The sequence below is a fragment of the Oryza brachyantha genome, chromosome 11 (genome assembly GCF_000231095.2).
Source record: "Oryza brachyantha chromosome 11, ObraRS2, whole genome shotgun sequence".
NCBI classification, from domain to species: Eukaryota; Viridiplantae; Streptophyta; class Magnoliopsida; order Poales; family Poaceae; genus Oryza; species Oryza brachyantha.
The window spans coordinates 11,094,693-11,115,755 of NC_023173.2; the positions used below are offsets into that span (position 1 = coordinate 11,094,693).

The following is a 21,063-nucleotide window of genomic DNA, read 5'->3' on the forward strand; positions in this document are numbered from 1 at the left end:
AAATAAAAAACAAATGGTCAAATGTAGACGAAAATCAACAGCCTTAAATGAAAAGTTAGAAACATTACTAAAATGCCACTAACCCTATTAGGAAAAAATTGACCGAAAATCTCCATTCCAATGGTGGGGACCCAAAACGCTGCCCAATTGAGACCAATGGAGATTGCAGCTAGAAGCAGTATTTCCTTTTTGGACACTGCAAAAACCAAAACTCGACAAGGAACCACTAAGAATTGATGAATCGCCAAATTGTTTGGAATAAATAAAGTGGACATGCATGGTTGGCAACTAAATCGGAGGAGTATTTAACTATGTCCCCCCGTTTGATCATGTTTTATAAATACGAAAAATCCTAATTGGAGATACTTCACTTAAAATCAGCGCATATAGAGCATTTTTAGTATGCAGAAGCTCCCAAATATTTTAGAAACACCACCTAGAACATTTTTATATGTGACGGTTTTTATAAGAAAACATAACCATTAATATAAGAACCGATTGATTTACTGAAAAAGACACATGTATATTTCTATTATATGTGTTGGTTTCTCGAACGATGGAACAAAACCGCTGAGCAAAACCAAGAGTTTCCTTCTCGTCTCTCTAGTTTGTTGGTGGTGAGTGTTGTGGCAACCGTATCCAAAGGTAGCATTTGGAGCAGCAGTAGAACCAAGCCATAAGCTAACGGTTTTCTTCCTTTCCTCACCTCCCTCCTCCTCTCCCTCTCCACTCGATCATTTATTCCCTAGGTTTGGTGATGATCGCAATATTAGAGGATAGAGATGGCGACCAATTTTTCGCTTTGTGTTCATGTTTTTAGGGTAGCGGATTGGACAATTGATGTACAACCGTGCCTAGGGCTCTATCATTTGTGCTGTTGATCAACAGTTGTTGCCAATAACTATGAGATTGATTTTTGTTTTTTTTTCTCTTATGTCTGTATCCACTCGAATCGAGTCTAGCCTGCTTTTTCTTTTTCTTTTTTTTTTGCACAACGTGCAACCTTTATGTGCTGGTTGTCCAAACTGGCATCGAGGAGCTGTTCTAATGAGTACCTCCTTTGGGGTCCTTCACTTATGTGGAGCTTAGAACCGGGACACTGTTTAGTTGTTTTGTGGTAGAGTAGTACGGTACATTTGAAGGATGACAATATAACAACTTGGTCTAAAGATTGATTGTATCTAATGAACACTCCGCTCCACGTAACACTTTTGTCCATATGAGCAACGGTTACCCAGTCAGACTTGTGTACCCTTTTTATATCAAACTATTTTGTCCAAGTAATGGTTAATTGAAGCACGGGGGTTTTACATACTCCCTCCGGTTTATATTATAAGACTTTCTGAGTTTATCTATATTCATCTATATATCAATGTATATGTTTAATACATATGTTTAGATTTATATGTATGGTAATAAATCTGCACAATGCTAGAAACCCTTATAATATGAAACGGAGACAATACGAGCCAAACACACCCTTAACAGACAACAGACAGACAGGGAAACGACATACCAGATATCAGCCTGGAGAAGCAGAAAAACTCTGAAGAACCGATCGAGGAGAGAGTGGCCGGTGGGGATGAGCGAAGAAGGGGAAGAGTTACATGTGCATCAAATTAACCAACCTATTCACAACTCCCTCGTGGTGCTTCGTACCGGCCGTCTGCTTATATATATACAGACACAGAGACGCAACCAATCGCGGAGGTCTGTACGCGAAAGGGAAACAGCGTACTGGCCCAGGCCGGCGTTTGTGGACCGGTGTTTCCATGTGGCGACGACCATGCAAGAAGAACTTGCGTGCGCCCGCCCGCCGCCCAGGTTGCATTGGGCCCTCCAAATTTGATCAGAAAGGGACGGGTGCAGATGCACCTGGCTCTGCCTGTGCGCCTAGACAACACAAATGAGCTGGCCACCGTTTAGTTTTTCCCTGCTTTGGATTGTATTTTAATTATGTCAATCGTACAATAAAACGTACTCCTATTGTGAGAGTGAGATGAGTCTTGTCACTCTGACCCTGCTTCGAATTTGACTGCATGCTCGAGAATCTAGAAATGTGACTGAATTAAGTATTTCCGGACGACCGACTTGAGGTGGGACAGACTCAGATTAAACATAATACAAGGCAGCACACCTGTTTCGCTCAAATTAAGCATAAGCGCTATGGTTTATTAATGATTTAAATATAATGTAGAGATAAACTTTTATATATATATATATATATATGTTTTTAGTGATCTATATGCAATGACTAAAAAAAATAAGCTACGATAAAAAATAATCCAAAATAAACTAATTTAAGTTTTAAAATTAAAATTTTGGTTTGTAGGTAGAAGCATAAGTGAATAAAATAGATGACTTTCAATAAAGGTCATATAATTTGAATATGTTGTGGCAACAAAGCAGGGTTACGTATTGCTGGTGGAATTTATAAAGCTTAATAAACAAATTGAGAAAAAAATATGAGGGGGCAAAAATAACACTACTAGAGACCGCTCTATCGGGAATGGTACAAACGTAATGGCTTAGTTGAGCCCGTTATAGATAAATTACACCGTAACGAGGCCCATATCTGATATGGCCAACCCTATTGGCCCATAAAAGATAGAGCAATATCTGTCACGGCCCAAGCAACAGAGCTGTGACAACATATCGGGAATAGTCTAAAGCCGTGACTGATATTACAATATCTGTAACGGTTCTGAAGTTATCAACCGTGACCGATGTCGCTCCTTAACCGTAATGGTCGTGTAATACAGAACCGTGACAAATATTATAATGTTAGTTACGGATCATGTATTGTGACCTGCATGAACCAAAGTTTTGGCTATCCTAGCCCATTTGATTGTTCATATTTTGGGTGAGAGAGTGAGTGGGCAAATGTTAGTCAAATTGAACGAAAGAAGGTATTATTGACAACACCTTTATTCCATAATTCATAAATACAAGGCAACATTATTATATAATTTTACAAGTATTATAGGAGTTTCTTGGAAGCATATTGTTCAACCTTGATTTATTACATCTTTTATGATCAATTAAGTGTCATCAATGTAATTTTTTGTAAAGACAGTAGCATACATTCTATAAGATTCGTGTTGAGTTATGTTAGGGGATCTAGAGACACACATATATACATGGATTAATTATCACTTGTAATTTAGTAATACTGCTAACTATGATAATATTCTTAATTGATCGTAGATGGATGGAAGTTGGATGTACAACACGAATCATTTGAGCAATAAATATAAAAATTAACATGGGGAATTTCTAAAGGTAGCAGAGGATGACAAGCTTGTGAGAAATACTCAGTACGTTCATGAGCTGGCCATGCATGGACCGTAAGTATGAGAAGTTCTGGGAAAGTCGAGTGTAGAGACAGTCACTTAGTGAGAAGAAGCTTCATGCCTGGATGCAACTGTTGGATCTGCCATAGTGAGGAAGTTCAAGCGATTAGCAATGTCATAGAAATAAATGTGGATGAGCAGCAACAACAACAGAGAGGAATTAAAGATATGTTTGTGCAGTGGGGGATAAAATGTTCAATGTGGACCAAAACACACTGGACGCAATGTTGCGAGACGTAGAGCACAAAGAGTACAATGAGAGAGACTATGAAAAGTTTACTCGGTTAGTATCCTATGCAGAGACACAGGTTTATCCTGAATGCAAGTCGAAGTACACATGTTGTAAACTATGCTCGAGCTTATGAAACTGAAAGCTAGCAATGGATGGTCAAATAAGATTTTCTCAGAACTTCTAGTTGTGCTTAAAGACTTGCTACCGGAAGAGAATACACTACCGTGTAGTATATAGGAAGCTAAAAAGGTGTTGTGTCCTCTGAAATTGGAAGTAAGGAGGATTCACACATGTCCCAACCACTGCATACTGTACTATAGGGAACATGTAAATCTTGAGAGTTGTCTCATGTGCAATGTTTCCCGGTACAAGAGGATGGCTGGGTTCGTTGATGGCAAGAGGTCGAAGAAGGGTGGTCCAGCGAAAGTTGTGTGGTATCTTTTATTGTAGACCGTGTGAAATGCATTTTTGCTAATCGAAAGGAAGCTAAATTAGTTCATTGGCATGACGCCGATCAGAAAAAGGTTGGTATGCTTAGACATCCCGCAGTTTCCATGCAATGGTGGAATATCAATAGCATATTCCTTGATCATCTTGAAGATTCGAGGAACATATGGTTTGGTTTAAGTACCGACGGTATGAACTCGTTTGGGGATATGAGTACCCGTCACAATACCTAGCATGTTCTTTTGTTAACTACAACTACCCCCTGGTTGTGTTTCAACAAAAAGATCGTCTTGAAGATTCGAGGAAAAAGTGCTTGCTTAGAGTGCATGGAAGAAACACACAGCAAGTGGTTGAAACACTCCCGCAATGACAAAAACATTTGACGGTAAGAAGACGCTTCAACAAGGTGAAGGATATCGAGCATGTCTTTGGAAAGAGAAGTAAACCTGCTTACAGTAAAGAAAGAATAATATGGAAGAAAAAATATGTATTCTGACAGCTACAGTACTATAAGCACCTGAAAGTTCAACATTGCATAGACTCTACGCACGTAGAGAAGAACATGAGTGATAGTGTCATAGGACTGGTTTTGAACATCAAAAGGAAAACAAAGGATGGATTGAATGCACAAAAAGACATGGAGGATATGCATAGTCTACTTGCCATACACTACCGGACCTAGAGAGAATGTCCTTTCTAGGCTACATAGGTGGTATGAAGGTACCTATAGGATATTCATCACGGATCAATAAGTTTGTGTTCGATGGCGAGTTCAAGTTTGGCAGTATGAAGTCATATGTTTGTCATGTGATGATTACACAACTTCCTCCAGTAGCTATTAGGAATATTTTGCCAACTAAAGTCTGACACATAATTATGCAATTGTGTTTATTTATCAATTCCATTGGTCTTAAAGTTCTAGATCCCAACATGTTGGATGGTTTGAAGGAAATAAATGTGAATGTGGAAAATATTGAATAGGGGAAAATGCTACGATTTGTTGTATATTGCACTGACCCTTGTGGGTGTATTTATAGCATCCTATTAACGCCAGAATTTGGAAATAGGCGATGGACAGAAAAACGGGAAAAAAAACCGAATCGAACAAGAAGCAAGGAAATCGGACTAAGCGATTGGAAAGCCGACTCGGATTGGGAGAAGAGTCCAATTGGTCCCAGATACAATGCAGATATATTCAGAAAATAGATACAGTCCGTATAAAACAATATATGTAAATATTAGAGCTTGTTTTAGGTAATATCTTTAATGGTTAATTAAGTTCATGCCAATATAAATTTGCTAGTTTTGAAATATACCATTACAATTCGACTAATTTTAAGGATGCCATTATAAATTCAGAACTATTAGAAATATGCCACTCCATACCCTTTCGGTGTATTTTTTAAAAAAATTTGAACCATATTGGCATGAGCAAAGGGCAATTTGGTCCAAAAATGGCATATCTGAAATAGTTCTAAAATTATAGTGACATCTTTCCAATTAGTCGAATTGTAATGGTATATTTTAAAACTGGTAAATTTATAATGGCATGAATCTAATTAACCCTATTTTTAACTAGAATCCGTGTGTAATAAGTTAGCTAATAGATACGACTTCATATCCAATTCTAGTTAGTTCTAGGGGTATTAATTCAGCACCCCGTGGTTTATAAAATACCAACAATCATATGATCAATGCAACTTTCGGCGCATCACCACACTTTTGACAGGAGCGAGCTCTCGGCGCGAGGTTTGTCAGCTTCGAAATGTGATTTCGAGGTTTGTCAGCTTCGGACTGTCTTGATTTAGTTCGATCTTCTATCTAGTTCATTCGATAGTTTATCTGAGACTTATTGTTACTCCGATCTGTTTATTGGTTTGGAGTAGTAGTAGGTTCTTGAACAAGATTATATAAGTGCTTTATCGAGTCTATCGATATGAATTCGCTTGCTTGATTCTGCCTCAGTTTGGTCTGATCAATCTGGTTGATTGGATTCATGTTTATAGATTAGATCGAGTGTTTACACAATTTTATCACTGGAGTTCTAGCTAACCTTATCTGAGTAACATATTAGCTTGTTTCTTAGGCTTATAGTTCGTCATGTTTTCTGTAATTATATTGCACTAGATAGCATACTGTCAATTTGGTGTGATCTACATGCAGAAGCTTGTCTGTTCTTCTTAGTTTAGCAGATAAGTAGATAGATTACATTGGATTAATAGTTAATTATGACTATGTTGCAATTTTATCTTGATTTCATGTTTGATCATGTTTAAACCTAAACGGCCTTGGTTTAGTCCAATCTTCTAGGTTTAGTGTGGGAATGCAAGCAATTGTTTAATATTGTTATATTCTAATAATTAGCCTAGCTAGTAATCCAGTTTTATCATGTTTAATTTATAATGGACCCTATCGGCTTCTGATTGCGTGTGCGATAACTGCTAAATTGCTCTGATCGATTGATTAATCTTGAAACTGTCTCAGTTAATAAGTCTGATCTTTCAAGAGAGATAAGTTGGTTAGATTATTTAGTTGGTACCATACTCAGAATTCAGCCAATAAGGTATTTTTATATTATATATTATGAAATTTCTGCAAAGTCGATTGTTGTAGTCCATCGGCTAGGGTCCTGAAACGATATCGTTTGTCTGGCCGATAGAGTGTTTGGGTTTAACATTTCTTCTTATCTGTTTCATATCTTATCAGTTCAATGATCAAACTGACTGGCTTGTCTAGTTTTTCTAAGAATTTAGACCCATAAATATGACTGGCTTGCTCTGTATCTAAGCGGCAAGACCTTGCAGGATCGTACCTTGGGCCTCTCGTAGCGCCTGGAAGAGGGGCCTAGAGCCGAGGGGTCGGTAACGTCGGACGACGGTCTTGCCTGGACTAAAGATATGACTGGCTTGCTCTGCATCTAGGCGGCAAGACCCTGCAGGATTGTACCTTGCCTCTTGTAGCGCCTAGGAGAGGGGCCTAGAGCCGAGGGGGGCGGGAACGTCGGACGACAGGCGCGCCTGGCCTAAACTGGTGGCCAGTAATGGGGCGGCATGGGACATGGTGGCCAAAGCATCGACGACCAGTGAAGGGGCGCGAAGGGGGTCGACGGAGGAGAGCGAGCATGCGTCAGTTCGCGATGCGGCGACGGGGAAGGGCTGCGGCATGGCGCCATCTCCTGGCGCGGCTCTCCCAGCGCCCTCGCTTCGGGACGACTGCTTCCGTCCTCGCGGGCCGCCTTCTCTTTGGGCTCAAAGCGGACGGCGGGCTCGCCACCGTCCCCGCCGGCCGACGACCGGCCCCCATGCGAGTGACTCGACGGGTCGGTACCGGGCTCCAGCGCTTGAGGGGTGGAACCACTAGCGTCGGTGGCCCGAGCCCCCAATAGAGGCGGCCTTGGTCGCGCTTCTAGCTGGCCGGTTGTGACTCCGACGGCTGAGAAGTCACGCTGGGAGTAAGAAAAATTGAAAGACAAGAAAGGTAGAGGGAGAGTGAGAACGGACGGGCATACACCTCCTAGAGGGGTCAAATGTCCACTCTGGCACAGCCAGATCTCCTCGACCTTCCGAAGCCACTTCTTCTCCCGCCCCTTAGCTTGAGCGGTCCAGCTCGCGCCAGCGGGCGAGCTCCCCCGTGAACGCCGTCCCCGGCCGCTGAGCCCCCATTGGCAGGAGGTTGAAGCGCTGTGTGCCGCTCCCATGAGGAGGGGAGTAGGGGGAATCGTTGGCTCCCCTCTTCCTTTTCCCCTTGCCGTCAAACGTTGGGCCCGCCCGCGTCTTGCCCGGGCACCCTCTGATCTAGAGAACTGACAGACCCGTTTCCGCCACCTCCGTCCTTGGACCCACCCCTCTCGGTGGAGACGCCTACATGGCCGCGCAGGTTGCCACCACCTGCATCAGCGCCATACCATTGAGTTTGCTTTGATTCAATGATCTGCCATTCACTTTGTCGAGTTCTAAGATATATCCTCGGTTAGCAGTTTTCTCTATAATATACTCTTGGATCCTATGCTTTTGTAATAAATGTAGAAAATGTCCTTTAGACATACAAGATTGACTATTAATTTATCATGCTAGAAGATCGAGAAAATTATGAGAATTTTTTCCTAGCATCCTAACAAATCATTATAATTTGTGGGTATGTTTTAAAATCGAGAAAATATTTTTCCAAAAAATAAAATATGAAAAATAATCATAAAAGATACCCACAAACTATACTGATTTGTTAGGATGCTAGGCAAAAATTTTCATAATTTTCTCTATCTTCTAATGTGATAAATTAATAGTCAATCTTGTATATCTAAAGGGCATTTTGGATATTTATTACAAATGCATAGGATCCAAGGGTATATTGTAGAAAAAACTGCTAATCGATGATATATCTTAGAACTCGACAAAGTCAATGCCATATCGTTGAATCAATGCAAACTCAATGGTATGGAGTAGATTTTCTTTTTAATCATCAATGGTGATGATTTACCCTTATTACATGTTCAAATTAAACTTGCGAGGCACAAGGTCAAAACAAAGCAGAATAACGTGTTTTGGCCTTCAGCAGGTGATTGATTCCACAAATTACAATTGATATACAAGAGTTCTAGCAAGTGCCATTACGCATCCATGCATTTTTCATTATTGTTGCCATCAACACCAAGATACCGTGCTCCATGAAACTTCATAGTTTTGTCGCAACACTAAACTACCCTCAACCTAATGGATGTAGCTAATCTCTAACAATAATCCCAAGTACAAGTTCAACAAATAATAGAAGTAGACATGCTGTTATTTGACCATCAAATGATAATATGGGAAGAGTCAACAAAAAGGATATGACGGTAACCCAGTGAAGAAATTCCAAAGCCTGTCTCCGACAGTAACGTGGTTGTTTTTTTCACAATGTAGCCCGTTTCGCATTTTTTTTTTATAAATGGACCAATCCAGAAATATTATCTAAAAATGGACCCATTTCTCAGCACCACGTTACGTCGTGCCGGGTTGTCTAGTCTAATTCCGTGTCAATCCCAGCTCAGCGCGTACTAGATCCCAACAAACCCCATATCGGCGCAATGATATGTGGCGCCGAGAAATGTGTTTCTTTTTTTATAATGTTTTTAATAGGTCCATTTGTGAATTTTTTTCTTTTGCGGAAAAGCTAAAATGTGAAAAATTGACGATGGTTACCCAGTTAATACACATGGTCACGTAAACTCAACGTGTAGGTAAATGTGCAGAGAGAATAGCCAGTTTGTCAAAATGCATGCTCATATATTGCCTGCATTACACTTAATTATAGCAAGCATAGGTTAAATATGATGACTAGTTAATATATTTCTCCTTACACATAAATGTTTACGCAGTTGTGGAAAACGGAATGTGGGTGTCAGCCTAGAGGGTACTGTCAAACGATTATTTGGAATACAGATGATTAACCTGAATTATACAAAAAATTAATCTTGAATTAATATATGTATGCTTTGATTTTTACTATTTGCTTTGGAGATATTTTTATGTCCAACTTTATATAAAATGGATGTATTTATATGATTATTAATTTCAGCAACCATGAAAAGAATCATGATATGTGAAGGCTACAAATCTAAGAAGTGATGTGACCATGCCTACTACGGATACAACTATTGCTCCCATCATGGATGAACAAGATGATATCAAGATCAAGTCCTTCGAGTGCTGTAATCCGATTCGGCCACCGGATGCAGCGCTGAATTTAAACGGCCGCCAAATCTTCATACAAGCTCTGTTTTCGGCCCATGAGTACTTGATGTAAAGGTTTCAAAGTCCACTTTCCAACGGATTCAGTCTCATCGTCAAATTTCATCTAAGTCATCCACAAATGAAGAAATATGGTGTTGCATCACGTGTCATGGGCCTTTGGGCTTGTAACTTTGTTTGGCACCTCGGCCCAAGAGAAGCCCAAGTGGAGTGCACCCCAATCTGGTGGAGCACGACCCTAGGGCACTATTGGTTGTCCTCCCACCCTTATAAATAGCTAGGTACCCCTTTAGGGTTTCTCAGGTTTTTTTAGATTAAAGTTTAGCCTTTGCTACAGGCTTGTACACGTGTGTGTTGGCGCAACCACTCCGATACTTGTTCTGTAGACATGAGAATTTGAGTTGTTTACAGCCAGAGAATGACTCAAAGACTGTAAGGTAGATAATGAGTTAGCTCCACTGGTAAATTAAGTGCCATTTCGTTTCAACTTGTTATCTTAACGAACTTGCAAGCTCGGCTCATCAACATTCACGAGCTAAAAGGTAAAAGGCCAGGTGTTTAGGCTCAGATGTCCCATTGAATCTTATCCTTTGGAGGTCAGGTGCACAACTTAAGGTGGACCTGAACGAGGAATTCAAGGAAGAGCTAAAGAAAGGAATGGATACTAGATTGGAGGAAAAGATGCTTGCCTAAATGCTATGATTCAAAGCCCTAGACAGAAGGCCCGTCACATTCCTGTACCCTAGTTAGCCCCTCATCTTCATGTGGATTGAACCCCACGAGCAAAGACGAGTAGTCATGTGTCCATAGGATTGCCTCATGAACCAATTGTAGTCCCATGCACAATTGACCACATATAGAGGTAAGTCATACAGTATGATACACCTGGTTGTACATATTTATATCCATGGGTGAATACTAGTCTATATTGGACACGATATATATTTTTGAAAAATTAAAAGGAAACATGTAAGACATTCCTAAAGATAAAATGAAACCTAGTCCTAGTCAGACACAAAACATTCATAGAGAGATTAAGGAGAATACTAAACATTGACTAATTAATAAATGGATTTAATCTACCATCTCATGGTCATCACGATTCCTTTTTGAACTCAGACTCTTTTGGATAAGCTTTTCATCGGTTGATTATATTTACAAATATAAAATAATTTGCGAATAAAGCTTTTATATACATGTTAATAGCAATATAAAAGCCAAGGTTCGAAAATAAAATACAATAAAAAAACTCAAAATCAACTTTTGGCTTATAAGCATAAGGAACAGCCAAAAGATGAGGTTGCACTCACAACACACTTTGTCAACTTGTATGATGACATCAAGTCTACAGCTAGAAAATCACAATACCCACACACTTGTCGATATGCATGATTGGTTTTCAACTCATGAGTTTTGATAGTACCGGCAAATAGTAGAGTCAAAACATGTGTTTAGTCATGACGACTATTAATTCTCAATAGAAATTATGACATAAACATCGACAGTTAAGTGGTCATGGGGCAAAACTAATCAAGGAATTAAGTTCAAGCGTGTGATTATTAATTTGTTAGATGCACGATGATATAGAAGTATAAATTTAGAGAACTTCAATTATGCACTACAAGACCTGATGAAATGATAGTTGTCATCACGTGTATCATTTCAACATACAATTAAGATAATATACGTTCCTCTTAAAATAACAATGTCATGCTGAGTTGTTTCCTATAAAAATGAATGAAACAAAATCTGCGAGAATTTATCATAAAAGTTTCGGATCCGTTACACAAAACTTGCTTTATGCATTAGTAGGCTGTCTCTCGCTTTGAAGGAAACATACGACTCAACATGTATACCAGCATATCTCCATTTTGCATAAACAAGATCGCACTGTGTCGGAGAGTAAACTGCTCGCGCGGAAAGCCCCAGGAGCCCCTTTGGGTTCGGACAGAAGGTCCGGGTGAAAGCGTGAGGATCAACAGCGAAATGAGAGGGAGATGCAAGGGGCGGAACACGAGCCACGCCTAAGGCTAAAATTAATTATCTTGTTCTAAATCTTTATAAATTTAATATTTATTAAAAATTTCTATAATATTTATATCTAAATTGGATCTTAAGCCTAGGGCTTGAGCCCAAGCTGCCCTAGGCCTAGATCCGCCCCTCATGCAAGGGGTCAGGCGCCACCGGAGTGATACAGACACACTGTAGTAATATAGGTTCAAGCCAGTGAGAACTGTAATATGCTACTCTTGTGCGTGGTTGCTTGGAGCACAAGGAATGATAGATGGTCTGGCTAGCAGCAAAGCTTACTCAACGCCTATTGGTTGTGTAACAAAGAAGTTTCGTCCTCTTTCCTAGGCAAGGGTCTTCTTTTATACTTCAAGGGGCAATCACAGATGTCAGGACACATCCTCTAAGGAAAGGACAACATTCTTCTATCGACGTGCAGGGCAGCGCAAGCCTCACCACGACATGGGCTATGTCTCGCTGCAATGTGAGCGTAAAAGCCCACGTCATTGTCCATTAAATGCCAAAGATTTCTGGTTGCTTGGTCTCACCGAGCAGTGGTGAGAGAGGGAATGATCCGGCAAAGATGTAGCGTCGGCCCAATCTTGAGAGAGGGGCAAATGGCCCTCTTATTAATGGTCGATGAGACAGAGCTGACATGGGTCACACCCTTTGCTAATTGCAGGCGTATGCAGGGCCCTACCCCGTTCCTTGTCCGCCGTCACATCTGTCGTTTTCACCGTAGACGATTTACCACGTCTCAAGCATGCCGCATTTAATGTGGCACCCTGCAAGGAACAAAGCATGATTAAATATGGCGACAAGGCATTAAGCGTACCTGTAGTGACACCTTTCTGCGCCACGCCCCTCCCAGTGAACATGTTGAAGGGGCGGGAGTCGGGTGGCCTGACCTGGGCGTGGGAGGGCTGCTGCCTCTCTAGCCTTGGTCCCAATCCCTCTCGGGGCGTGCCACGTAGCCCATGACGGCTTCCTTTCCCTTATAGGGAATACTCCCGGGTTCATATCACCGACATACCGATACAACCCAATTAATTCACAAACAAACATAATGTATAGAGTTAGAGTGCAGATCTAATCCTCTGTTCTAAAATAACACGTCACTTTGACCAAAGTTAATTTTTGTTCCAGATAAGTGACTCAGCTAAGACCAAGAAGAAAAAAGAAATTGGACGCACGTAATTTATTGCATATATTGCCGAGTAATATTAATTAACACATCTCTCCACCGTCAAAAGATTTAAGAAATTGTGACATGAATATCATTTTCCTTAATCACTCTAACTTGTTTGTAAGTAAGAAAAATACTCACCTTTCCTGGGATAAAGCGACTACCAGTCTTTGGCACGAGCACGAAAGTTGACCTGAATACTCAGAATTTTGGGATTTTCCTCACACACCTTGTTTTCCGAAGCATGCTAGGAAGGTCAAGAATAGCAAGTCGTCCTGTGATTCTGCAGTCAAATGCGTGGTGCTGACCAGGAATTTTTTCACTTCCACATATAATATCAATATTTTGTACAAATAGCACAAGATCTGATCCGATCGAATTGCTCACAGGGAGTGGTTGATCACTTGGTGAAGGCAGAGCCAGTGATCATACATATATAATAACACCATTCTCACTAGCTTGATCAATTGCAGTTAATCTGCAGCTAGGAAAGCCGGAAACAAAATGGCAATATGCTACTCGCTGCTGCTTCCCAGCGCCAGCGCTCCCTCGCAGGCGTTTGCTTCATGCAAGGTCATCGTCGCCACGACATATCTTTCAGCTCCACTGGCAAACTTCTGGCAGGACCCGGTAAATTGTTCTTGTTTATCGATTAGATTTCGCGTAACCCTAGGTATTATGGCCGGAGTTGCATAAAAATTAACCGTATTGTATTTACTAGGTTGCATGTCGGTCGCTCCCGAACATCGCCGTGTTGGTGTTTAAGATAACCGCTCCGCTAACAAAATTAATTTTGATATATATTAGCGCAATGAGGATTAATGAAATTAATTTTACGGCCTCTAAGAATGGAAATATGAAAAAGTTCATGCTGAGATTATTTTTCCCTACACGCTGTCAGCAATGTCCCTTCCGATCGCACTCAGTCACACGGTATTTTTGAAGCTAAAACCTGACGAAACTGAAGGTTTCAGATGGTGAACAGTAAACTGAAGAACTATACTAAACAGATCAGAAAAACAGAGATTTTGGTGCTGCGCAATTGCTTGCAGCTTTTCTGATTCTTTCTCTATTTATTCTCCCTACAGATCATAGTTAGTTACATGCACGGCAGACAAGGATCAGATGAAAGTTTGCCCGATCTCCACGGAAACTGAAAAAACGACTGACAGACTGAGCAACTCCTATTCTTCAGATAGAATCTACATGCTTACAATGCGTGAATATCCAAGAAAACAACAATGCATTCTAGAAAAACTAAACATGCAACTTATCTTGAGAACAACTCGCACACAAGATTAATTTCAAATTCTATCAATTTGCCCCCCTAATCTTGATGAGCCTGAACCTGTACCAGATTCAGTTTCTTTCTCAGCTCGTGAAAACGCACCTTGCCCAATGGCTTGGTAAGAATGTCAGCAAGCTGATCCTCACAACAAACTTACTCTACCTTTTATCTTCCTTTGCTCCACGCATTCTCTAATGAAATGAAAACGTTCCTTTGCCCGAGCCTTCACTTTAACATCAACAGACGAAATCAATCCCTCAACGGAATATTCATGCCTCCTATGATTTAGTGCAGTACCGAAAGTTCTCCAAGAAGGAGTGAGCTTTTCAATAATGCACATGGCCACAAACTTGTCGGGTAAGGCACATTTCAGGAATTCAAGTTCGTTAGCAATGGTTTGTATATCATGAGCCTATTCAACCATAGAACGGTTTTCAATCATCCTAAGATCATAAAATTGCTCCATGATATACAACTCATTGCTAGCATTAGTAGCACCGAATTTGGTATTCAGCGCATCCCACAACTCCTTAGCGTCAATCAATGCATATATGAATCTACAAGACCATAAGCAAGAACGCTAGGAATGCCTCCCACAAACATAGTAGTGGCTTCCTTGATTTCTTTCTGTTGTTCAGAAGTTAGAACCCCTTCAGGTTTTACCAGTACTAACCTAGAAGCACTTTATAACCATCAGCCACAGAGTGACCCTGATCTACCATCTCTTAAAGTGCACATCGGTGAATTTATCCAGCCTCAGTACATCGGCAAAACCAGCCATCAAAAAATCAGAGTGCCTATAATAAAGTTTTTGGATTGATGAAAATGTAAGCACATAATGATTTAATTTATCACATAAATAAATCATGACATTGTATAATGAACGCATGGCAACACATGGATCAACCAACATGAACAGATTTAATCTAAACATGTACGCAAAAGAGCTGCACATGAATAGATCAAACAGATATAGTACTACAATAAACATAATTAACATGCACCAAAGGTTGTTCCGAGGAGGATCAGGTGCAGCATGCAGGACTCATGACATAGGATGTCGACGATGGCGAGCCACAACCGATCGACGCGGAGGACGGGCATCGTGGACGAACAGCGAGCAGTCGCGTGGAGAACTTCCCAAAAACCTTATTCGCCCGCTCCCGATGCAGGACTTCATGAGAGCAATAGTTCAGGAGACCTGCTCTCCCGATCGCCGGTGCACGCTGGTGGAGGGGATGGAGTAGACCACGGTGGCGGCGCAGCACAGAGGAAAAGACAAACCCTCGATTGTTTTTTGTGTGTGTTGCGAAGAGGTAGTGGTTCGGTATATATAGGACGTGTGATCAGTAAGCCTACCATATCGTAACCGAACCGGATAGGCCGCGTAACCTATCTGAACTCTACTCTATCTCATACAAGGAAAGATCTAATAAGTTTCCAAAACTAACATCGAAATATTCCGTTTATCGAAATATTCCGTTTATCGCAGAAAAACAAAACTGCAAAAGGAAGCCGCATCTGCGCAAGCACGAGGGGCCAATTTTGGTGGACCATTCATGTGCTTGCGGCCAATTTTGGTGGACCATTCATGCACATGTCGAACGTGTGCGCCGCCCATCTCGGCCCGGCCCGAACAAGGCCAGGCGAGCGAGCGTGCGTGTTCCTCTACTTCTTTCTTGCTCAAGTGCTTAGAGAGCACTTTCCTATTTAAGGAGGTCTCACTCTCATAGAACTAGCAAGGTGGTATTAAAGGTTCACATGCATGTTTCACATAAGGTAGGCTTTTGTGATTTTTCTAGGAATTAATCTACATATGGGCCTTAGCCCATTAATCAATTTCTAATAGCCCAAACATGTATACTTCGGCTATGCCATTTTTGCTCCTGAGGGGCCCGACCCCCTTCATCTTATACTCACTCTACTCTCGATCCTCATGCTCTCACCCGCACCCCCTGTCTGAACCAACAAAGGGGGGCACGTTGCTTCCCGCTAGAGGAGTTCACCCTTTGTCGGATGCACATATATGTGTCACCGAATGTTATTGTGGCATATAGCATGTGCCCGCTTCCTTAGGTGTCGAGGGTTACCTTTTTGCTAGGTTTTGCCTTCCCCACCACAGTATTCTCTAACACATAATATGTGCCCCTAAAAAATATTCCTGGGCACTAAATTAAAAGCAGGTGCAAATAGATGTGCCACTAATATTGATTTGTGTTGTAGGGATAAGCATGCATGGTATTCGATTTGTATGTTTTTTCTATTACTTTGTTTTACTAATAGTCTATTTTTGAAGGAACCTTTACAGAGGCAATATGCCTTATATACATGGTTGAAAGCGGTCAGAAAACCATCTCTCCCATTTCTATTTCCATATTTTTTATTGGGAAACTAAATGACACGCTTTTGTCAGAATTCCAGGAATGGAACCATTGGTACAAAAATATATCGATATCGGTCGGTAGGCGGAAATGCATGTAAAAAATAACGATATATATAGCATTATATATTCAGTAGAAAGATAGGTACATAACAATACCACTTCATTATCACATCATATCAATTCTTGCCATACTAAGTATAGAGGATAGGAGAGTAAGGGTTATTTAGGGTTCAGTGAGTTAGATGGGTTGATGGGTTGTGTGGCTCTCTACCTGTGAGACTTGGCCAGGCCAGGGGTTTTTGTGGGCATTCGATAATTTTCAAAAATTTCTAGTCCAATACGGAATTCCAACAGCTACAGCCGAGCCTTCCTGTTCGACAGGCTATCTTCCAACAATCTCTTAGACAAATGGGTCGTCCCTAAGGACCGGCCTGGAGAGGCAGAAACCATATACCAACCTAGTTTTTTCCGCTTTTGTTTATGCTTATAAACTAAATTTTAAATTTTAGACCTTAATATTGGAGGTTTTTTTTTGTTGTAGTTCATTTTCTAGGCTTGCATTTTACGTCGCGAAGAAAATATATATAAAAGTTTTATTCATAAATTAGTTTTTTATAATATGATGCTTGGATTTTTCTTGAGTAAGCGAAACAGCCGCCCCCTATATTAGCCAGCCTTTCCTTTCCTATAATTTATTAGTATTATCTGATTTCTTTTAATTTGACATTTTTGGTTTTTAGATTTAACTTTAGTTACTACTCCTCCATAATTTTTTGACATGATGTCATTGATTTTTAGATCTATGTTTAAACGTTCGTCTGATTAAAAAAATTATTCAAATATGCAAAATTATAAGTCATATTTAAAGTTTCTCTAATAATAAATCAAATTTTAACAAAAACTAATAATTATATAATTTTGTTGAATTAGACGAGTAAAGAGTTGATGCGTTACCATCGATATTCATAGAGATAATATGAGAACATAATTTTTGAGTACATAATTGGTGGTTATTGAACCATTGTTTCTTAAACGTTGGTTATTGACATACAAAGTTAGAGACAATGGAATGGAATCGAAACTCTAGACATAAAAATAGAACCCTATAGAGATTAGATAAAATATTTGCCAAGTAATCCAGGTTTGTATCTCCTATATACGCAATATATACACCACATAAGAGTCAATGCAATACACAACAGAATATATGATTTATCCCTATTCCATATTTTCCATATTGGCACCTTGTTGATATATTGTTTCCTCTAGGTCCACTTTTCTCATGTAAAGAAAGTATATTGTTAAATTTTTGCAATTTCTTCATCAATAAAGCATTGTTTTGTTTCCATAAATCAATGACACCCAAACTACATGTTTTCTAGGTTGGCAAACTCTATTGAACTAAGGATTTCTTGATAGAGTTTATATAAGAACCACTCCAAATACCGTGTATTCTGACGCTATCAATGCTTCCATTACAGATTTAGGAAGAGATAAGGTAGATATGTAATAACATGGAAGTGAGGGGAAGATTGAATTAACATGACCTAATCTATCTCTATAAGATAAAGGAGTTGTAGCAAAAATTTGTAGGATTAAAGTAGAGTAAAACACACTTACCAAGGGGAGTGAATGGTAGGTATATCAAAAACCCAAATCTTTTAGCGAAAATAAAAGATTAAGTTCACAAAAGTCTTACAAAAGCCTCCGGTCTCACTGCGCTTATACCACTGGTCAAACTGACATTATGTGGCCGGTCAGTCCACTTGCCCACAAATTTACACTAATTTTTCGAATAATAACATGTATTAAATCTCGAAAAACAATTATCTATCCAAATACAGCGGAAAAAGAAAACCAACTAAACCATCTAATCTTCAGCTTCAGCTAGCGATGACGGCTCAACACCACAGGCATTCTCGACGGGGGACTGAACCTCACTTCAACCTTGAGAACTAGCACCTTCTGACTCTCTGGCTTGCTCTGGTTGGCAAAATTAACCACTGCCGAGTATAAACCACCGTAGTCAACAAGTAACAACCAAGAGAGGAAGAAATAATAAATACAATAGGATATAAAGGATAGGCTAAGGTTAACTTGCTGAAAAGTGGCAGTAATTTAGTAAAACAGTAAATAAAATAGATTGAATAAAAAGTAAAGTAACATTTAAAATAATCATCCACTATTCAACATTACACTACGTTAAAAAAGGCCCAAACCACTGTACAGCGTTACACCACCCTACAACAGGGTTAACCCTCTGCCCAACGTTAACCTAAGTTGTGATAGACCCAAACCACTAGCAATGTTACACCACATTGCGCAGGGTCAAACTAGTTCCAAGATTAATCTGGTTATTAATGGTTTAACTAATCCCAACGAATCTGTCAGTTTGCCCCACAACCACCGGCACGGCCATTCGAATAGTTTTACACTGGTCAGAGGTGTACAACTTTATCCACAAGACACAACCCACCGACATGTCACCGTGCCTGCGCAGACACGTCACCACGCCAAGTGGCTATGACAAGACCTTTCACCTAACCCTCCCTAGACAATCGCACCACACTTCAGGTTTTGCCCCCTTCTTTACACCAAGTCGGGTAGCCCCTCTTGTGCCTAGGTGAATCCGAAAGCAGCATAGACCATCGTCACATCACGATTCACATCCATACTCCATTATGCTCACCCTTACCTGGGTACGTCGAATACGAACAAGCTAGACTACAAGTCTCACTGTTGCCCACTCTGTCTTCTAGTTAGTACATGTAAGACTTCTAGGGTTTCCTGAGAACCGGTCCTTAATTGCCATGAGCACAACTCTTAAAACCATGCACCCACAGTCCACCATAAGCAATATTTTAGTTGTATTAATCCATATCGAGAGATTAATAATGATCAGAACCATGAAAGGTCTATCAAGTCGAACAGTAATTAAATAATAATTAGCGAGCTAGTTGGGCTAAGCATTGACTAATCCTAATTCTAGTCCAATTAACCCTGGGATGACAATGGTAATAAGTGGGAATCAATGGATAAAAAGGTAATTGCCCAATAGATAAATAAAATAAATAGATTAAAAATTACACATGTTTGAATGTAAAACGACGGATTTTATAATCATCGGGTCAATATGATCAAAGAAGGGTGTCATTTGCCTTGCTTTGACCCACGAGGAACTTCTGCACCGACTTCGAGAACGAACGACGTTGCAACGGGATCAAAACCTATGACAAACAAGGCAAAACAAGCAAAACATACTATAAAACTACTGAAACAGAGAAAAAACTATTTTTAATGAATTCTTACAGTTTTCTGGATTTAATGAAACTTAAATAGACTAAGACGGAGACTAGATGAATTAGTTATGAATTTTAGAAGATTAACTGTGTTTGTAAACTAAACAGAAAATATTAATGATTTATTGCGCAGTCAATCTGAGGCAAAGACATCAGCAAGGAGAGGGGGAGGCTGACGGTTGGGGCCCACTTGGGAGTGGCACGGAAGAGGGGACCGGAGTATGACACGTGGGGCCCATGGTGGGGCCCATGGGAGGGAGAGGGATAAAGCCAACATATGGGGACCATATGTCGGTGAGAGACGGAGACTGACAAGCGGGTCCCACGAGGAGAGAGAAAGGGAGGGAGAGAGGGATAGCTGTCAGGCGGGGCCTACAACTTGGGTGAGAGAGGGAGAGAGTGATGGGTGGGGTCTACCCGTCAGAGGAGAGAGAGGGGGCCCGTCAGCCGCAGAGAGGAAACAGAGAGGGAGGGGGAGAGCTCGGCCGAGTGAGTGGTGACGAGCACCGGCGACTAGCCATCGGTGGCGCATATACAGCGACGGCAGCGCACGCTAGTGGCGGCGACGTGACGCGAGGCGACACGTGGTGATGGCGACAAGCGCACACGGACGGACGGAGAAGCCGACCGGCGAGCAGCGGCGCGAGGCATTGGCTAAGCGGTGCATGCGTGCGTGGCAAGCTAGGCGAGCGGCGGCGGCTAAGCAACGACGCTAGACCAACAGCGACGGTGGCTCTCGATCACATGCGACGCGCTAGTGGCGGCGACGGCGACGGCGCAAGGGCAACAGCGAGGGCCGGCGGCAAGCGGCGCCTCGGCGTGACGCAGCTTGCGGCGGCGCAGCAACTCGGTGACGGCCGGCCGAATGGTAGAGACGGCCAACGGCGTTAGGCGGCGAGCGGCGGCGGAGTATGGCTGATTAGGGAGGTGCGAGTGCGAGCCAAAAGGGAGGGGAGCGGCAGCGGGGGTACAACGACGCGAGGAGGAAGTGGCGGCGGCAAGCGGCCGAGCGGCGTGACGGCAGGCAGCGCCGGCACAGGTACGACGACAGGAGAGGAAGAGAGGAGAGCGGAAGGAGAGGCGGCACGCTTCGGCAGTGGCGAAGACCGATGGTGGTGAAACCAACGACTGGTGGCATG

The 21,063-nt window shown here is 41.4% G+C and overlaps 1 pseudogene; it reads right to left on the reverse strand.

The window, feature by feature from the left end:
• Positions 1 to 21,063, reverse strand: part of LOC102702908 — a 39,366-nt pseudogene that overhangs the window by 18,171 nt on the left and 132 nt on the right.